Source organism: Limanda limanda, chromosome 18, assembly GCF_963576545.1.
Source record: "Limanda limanda chromosome 18, fLimLim1.1, whole genome shotgun sequence".
NCBI classification, from domain to species: domain Eukaryota; kingdom Metazoa; phylum Chordata; class Actinopteri; order Pleuronectiformes; family Pleuronectidae; genus Limanda; species Limanda limanda.
This window is the reverse complement of record NC_083653.1, coordinates 6,237,633-6,244,016: the sequence shown is the minus strand read 5'-3', so window position 1 is coordinate 6,244,016 and position 6,384 is coordinate 6,237,633.

Genomic DNA, 6,384 nt, shown 5'->3' with positions numbered 1-6,384 from the left:
ATTATCCTTTTATTCACATTTATTTAAGTCATATTCATATTTGCAATCCACTACTGCAACTTTGCATACTTGTCTCTTATACATAGTTTGTCATCTTTTGTATTTAGTCTCTTGTTGTTTCCTGTATGTGCAATGCCCTTGACTTTCTATCTATCTATCTATCTATCTATCTATCTATCTATCTATCTATCTATCTATCTATCTATCTATCTATCTATCTATCTATCTATCTATCTATCTATCTATCTATCTATCTATCTATCTATCTATCTATCTATCTATCTATCTATCTATCTATCTATCTATCTATCTATCTATCTATCTATCTATCTATCTATCTATCTATCTATCTATCTATCTATCTATCTATCTATCTATCTATCTATCTATCTATCTATCTATCTATCTATCTATCTATCTATCTATCTATCTATCTATCTATCTATCTATCTATCTATCTATCTATCTATCTATCTATCTATCTATCTATCTATCTATCTATCCATCCATCTATCTTATCTATCTTATCTATCTGTCTATCTGTCTATCTGTCTATCTGTCTATCTGTCTATCTGTCTATCTGTCTATCTGTCTATCTATCTATCCATCCATCTATCCATCCTATCTATCTTATCTTTCTGTCTATCTGTCTATCTATCTATCTATCTATCTATCTATCTATCTATCTATCTATCTATCTATCTATCTATCTATCTATCTATCTATCTATCTATCTATCTATCTATCTATCTATCTATCTATCTATCTATCTATCTATCTATCTATCTATCTATCTATCTATCTGTCTGTCTGTCTGTCTGTCTGTCTGTCTGTCTGTCTGTCTGTCTGTCTGTCTGTCTGTCTGTCTGTCTGTCTGTCTGTCTGTCTGTCTGTCTGTCTGTCTGTCTGTCTGTCTGTCTGTCTGTCTGTCTGTCTGTCTGTCTGTCTGTCTGTCTGTCTGTCTGTCTGTCTGTCTGTCTGTCTGTCTGTCTGTCTGTCTGTCTGTCTGTCTGTCTGTCTGTCTGTCTGTCTGTCTGTCTGTCTGTCTGTCTGTCTGTCTGTCTGTCTGTCTGTCTGTCTGTCTGTCTATCTATCTATCTATCTTTCTTTCTATCAATCCATCCATCCATCCATCCATCCATCCATCCAGATATTTATTATACAAGCACAAAACATGAAATGATTTGGAAGATACAAAGTAAACCCACAATACCACTAGTTTACAATCTGTGTTATTCAACCCTCTGATATCTGACTGCAGAAACAAGCAACTCTGCTCTTAAATGGTTTAAAAACTTAAGCTCAATATTTGAAATAAATTAACAACAGAGAGATAATTTACTGTAACTCAAAATTGAGCACAACTTGAAAACAACACAGGGTAAACTGGACGTGATCACTTTCTCTCTGCGTTTCCATGCATGGACTTGTTGTTGCTGCAGCTCGTGTTCCCCACATATACGACCAGTTACCTCCCAGCATCCTAGTGGGCACCAGAGGAGAGCTGAACTCACAGCTTTGGAATGTGACGGAAAAAACCCTGAGAAAAACAACTGATGTGTTCAGTCCTGTGACGTGAAGCTGTCAATGGGAAATCAATCCTTAAGGTTGAGGACATTTGGATTTAGTTCTTAATAATCTAGAGAGAGGCTGTAAACGTAGGGAGGAGTTGGCCTGTAGCTTGTTTTCAATTCTGCGTTTCAAAAGCACAAATAAAACAGCAAATAGAAGACCTCAGATTATTTTAAGTAACTTTAATAAGGCAAAAAAACGCCAAAATTAATCAAACTTGATACTTTATTTATGCTCAAAACTTTAATAAATACTGAAAGTATCATAAAATGTACCTTATTCCGTTTGAGAACCTTTAAAGTGAGAGTGTTGCACAGGTTTAAACAGCACAGCCCCTCTCACTGCTAATTCAGATGCCATGTCCACCATCAGCTCTGGTGAGACCACACACAAGATCAATAACAACAGGCCAGGAGAACATGTTCACCGAGACCCTCCCCATCTTATCTCACATCTCCCCTGGTGGCACGTTTGTCAAGAGGGGTTATTCCCGGGTATATGAGGAGAAGAGGGGGAAAAACACGTTGGAGGAATGAAACAACAACAAGCCCCATCTCCACCCACCGGGGCGACAGAGCCCACCCTCCGGAATTCACGCGCTTTTTGCCCCCTACCCCCAATCCCATCCATCCCAGCCCCCAGCACGAAGGCCTGTTTTTGAAGATGCTTGCAGAGGAGGAGGCCTCCGCAGCGGCCAGAGGAATTACTGTTTGGGTCACAGGGTTGGATGCCAGTGTCAGATGTTATCCACTCACTCATATCCTGACAGGAGCTTTCTGATTAGGACACGTCAGTGGGAATCACACAGCGCAGCTCACTGACGTGTGTGACCGCTCATGACAAGAGGTTTGTCACAAGAAGCAGCGGAAACACCAACATGAGGAGATTTTAAATACTTAAACAACTTTTTAAGTAATTTTTCAAGTGTAAGGGAATCATTTCAAATTTAATTTAATTGTAAGGAAACTTTGAACTTTTCTTTTCTTTTGTTAGTTGTGACACCAGCTGGAAGTTATACTTTACATTCACCTGAATATTTGCTGTTAAACTGGAAGATTCAATAGTTTTTAAACCAGTTTTAATTCCAATCAGATCATGTTTCAACTGTTTTATCATGGAGACAAACACATGGACTAAAAAGAGCAACTTTTCAGAAGAACATTTGCAATAAAAAAAACTTCTTTTACATCGTTTTTTATTGTTTTTAATTGTTTTTGGCTGAATGCTACTGGGAGAGATTGTTTTATTAAACTTGTTTCAACTTGTTTCAGTCTTATTTCCACTTTTCTCCTTGAGGAGAATGAATTAAATCATCAACTCTTAATTTGAAATATTGTACAAAGGTAAAGGAAGTTAAATGACATATATATAAACTAAAAATGCATCTACATTCTTTTGTTATTCTTGTTTTATAACAAACAAAGTTGCCTTTTTATTAACTTTACAACTTCTGACTTATTTTAACTCAGTTTTCTTTTATTTATCCAACAATTTTTCACAAGAGGTTTTGTAACAAAGAGGAAAGAAACTGACACGAGATCAAATTATAAGTTGATCTGAAACTGCAGCTGCATTTCTTTCGTTTTCGTTATTTTTCATTAATTCATGTCGCTATGTGATGAGATTGTTTTTCATATTTTACTCTACATATTTTGTGATATTTATCTAAAGTTTAAGTAAAGTTCAGAAATGTGCTCCATAAATATAAAAAATCTATTTCACACTAGTACCAACCCAAAAAACCACAGTCAAAATTATCTTATTTTTTAATTAATTATTATATTTTTATATAACGTCTTTTAACTGAAGATTTTTGTTTTTTTTTCACTTTTCTAGTTGTGAAGAAATACAGTGAAGGTTTTAGAACAGGAATTTCTCAAATGAACTTATCTCAAAGTTAAGGAACTCATTTCAGTAACTTGAAAATGAATGGGCCTATTTTTTAAATGAAATGAAAATAAATGTCATACTTGTCTTTATACTGCAGGATAAGATGGTTTTAAAACTTTTTTTAACTTTCAATCAATCGTTTATTCTGCTTCTGTTTAGGATCAAACAAAACCAAAAACTGTTCATACGAATTTCTGCAAAAGGTAACAGACCCAGACTTGATCAAGGGACAAGACGTTTTAGTCTAATTCTACTTTTTTATTTGCTTCACTGTGAGACAAACTGCTGCAGGATAAAAAAGTTTAAAATGTAGTTTTTAACTTAATGTTAATCAGTTCTCTTATTTTCTTTTAATTTACAAATGAATTGGACAAAAGAGCAACTTCTTGGATGTTTTGCAATGAACTGGCCTAAAAGCTTTGATAATAGAAGCTTGTAATGTAAGTTTAAACGTCACGTTTCTGCCTGTTTGAACAGTCCTGATGAAATAAAACGATTGAATGATTGAATGAATGATTGAATGAATGCATCTCTGTTTAACCTGTATGGAAATTTATTTTTAGAGTGTGCAGGTTTTCTTTGGTTTGGTACTTTGACAATATCTGAATAGATTCATTAAATACAACAAAACTCTTGAATTATTCATGTATAAAAATGTACTAGACTTATTCAAATGTTACTTCTGGTGTTTTTATCAACCTTATGTCAGATGAGGAAATACAACTCAGACACTAAACAGAAAATAAATTAAAAATCATTTATCAATGGAAACTAAACTAAATTGCTAAATACAGATGTTTTTGTTTTGTTTTGTAAAAAAGAATATCAACTCTAAATGATAATGAATTCACAAAGATTTAGATTTAACCCATCACACAAGTCTCCATTTCAAAAGCTGAAGCTCAAACTATTTACTTGTTTCAGTGAATTATCCAAGAAGTGAAAAAAGCCTTGGAGGTCAAATCTCTGCAAACTGAACATCGGGCTCATCTCTGAGTCTTGAACAGAAAATGGTTGATCGTGATGATTGAACCCCGGTGCCACACACACAGATTCCTGAGCTGTTTGAATACCAACTTTCCTGAGCAGACTTTAGACTCCCTCACCCCAGCTAACCTCACCCAACCCCCACTCCTCACCCTGTAGGCTCCCAGAGGAAATTTGCCTTTGGCCCAGCGTTGCTGTCAATGCAGTTCAAAGGGTTCACTGGGTTCGTCTCTCTCTCTTTCCTCCTTTCTTTCTCCTTTTTAGTGGAGGGGTTGGGGGGTTGTTATTTGTCGTTCACTTCATGCATTCCAGCCCCCAATCCCTCACTTTTTACATCCTTCCACAAGAAAGTGTAAACAGAGTTGTGCTCACAAAGCAGCTTCATGCCACACACATGTTTTCACCCAGAAAGAAGATGAAGCAACTCACAAAACATCAACTTAATTATGAGTTTATAATATTTGTATTCTAATCAGGCCTCAGTCACTGCAGCTTCAAACCACGTCTTCTCACCAGCTCTGCCTCCTGCTATGGGAAAAGAAGAAGAAGAAGAACTTTCTTCTAAATCAAAGTTGTTTCTTTGACATATTCACGAATTTCGTTTGGAAATATTTCCAGCCAACGAATAAAAGGAGTTTAGAACCTCTCATGTGGAGCATGTGCTCCATACTTGACCACAAAGGTGACCCACAAGCCTCTGTGGTGCATGTTCTACACTCTGCATTTCCCCAAAACGCCACTAAACCACTCGTTTAAAATCATATTTCATGCGATAATTCTAAATCTCTGCGGCAGAAACACACATTTTTTACAGAAGCTTTTCAATCCGGCACATTTTGAAGAAACTGAGAACTGCTTTTCAACACTTCTTCATCTCAATCTCTCAGATTCACTCACTCCCACTTCAGCTTCACTCGGACAACAACAACAACCACGACGACGATCACTGAAGTGAGTGAATGTTCTACTAAACCACGTGTTCCTCTCTCTGTCCTTAAATTCCTCTGTGTGCTCCGACGGGAGTAAACAGCCTGCAAATATGTGAATGAACGTATCGGTGACGTCACAGAGAGGGAGCGAGGGGAGGGAGGATGGAGAAGAAGAAGCGCCTGCAGCCGGTGCGCACAAACAAATGCGCACAAATATCTGTATTTCAGCGCTTTATTAGATTTGTTTCGTTTTCCTGGGATTCCTCAGGTCAGTGTGTTTCCTGGTGTTTCCCCCCCCAAGCTTCATCGGACCTGTTCGAAGTTGAAACGACGCCTGAACGAAGCTTCGGACCCGATGAGGGATCCGGTTCTCTAACGAAAGATCTCATCAATAATCCTGTAATATCCGTGCAACAGCTCTGGCATCGATCCTGGAGGAGCTCGGTCACATTTGATTAACAGGTGGTTTTCATTCCGGTGCCTTTATTATAAGGTCTTGAAGTTTGCACATGATAAAACCCACCCCTGTTAAATAATAGGTTTATTAAAGGCGCATTAATGGATCCATAACTTCAGTGAGTGTCTGTGGCACCAGAACCGAATCAATCACTTTGTCCACATCTGCATTCGGATCAATGGAAGCAAGATTGTGCAGATGCGCTTCATCCTGCAGCTAAATCACCACAAAGTGAAAAAGTAAAGACGAATAAACCACGACAGGAGCGTTTCTGCTGAGAGTTAAACAAGCAAGAGACTCACCTGTAGGATCGGACATCCTCCCTGGTTCCCCCCGTGGATGATGCGATGGTCCCGGTGGAGCAGCTCGCTCTCTCTCTCTCTCTCCCCTCTCTCTCTCTCTCTGCGTCCCGCTGCTGGAGTGAATGAGGAGAGGAGGTGTCGCCTCGCAGGAGCCGGAGCCTTCACACCGACCTGGGGCTCGAGTTACATGTTCAGGCTGCGAGACTTGTGAACCTGCGTGGACCGCGCTGGAATCAAAGAGAGACTT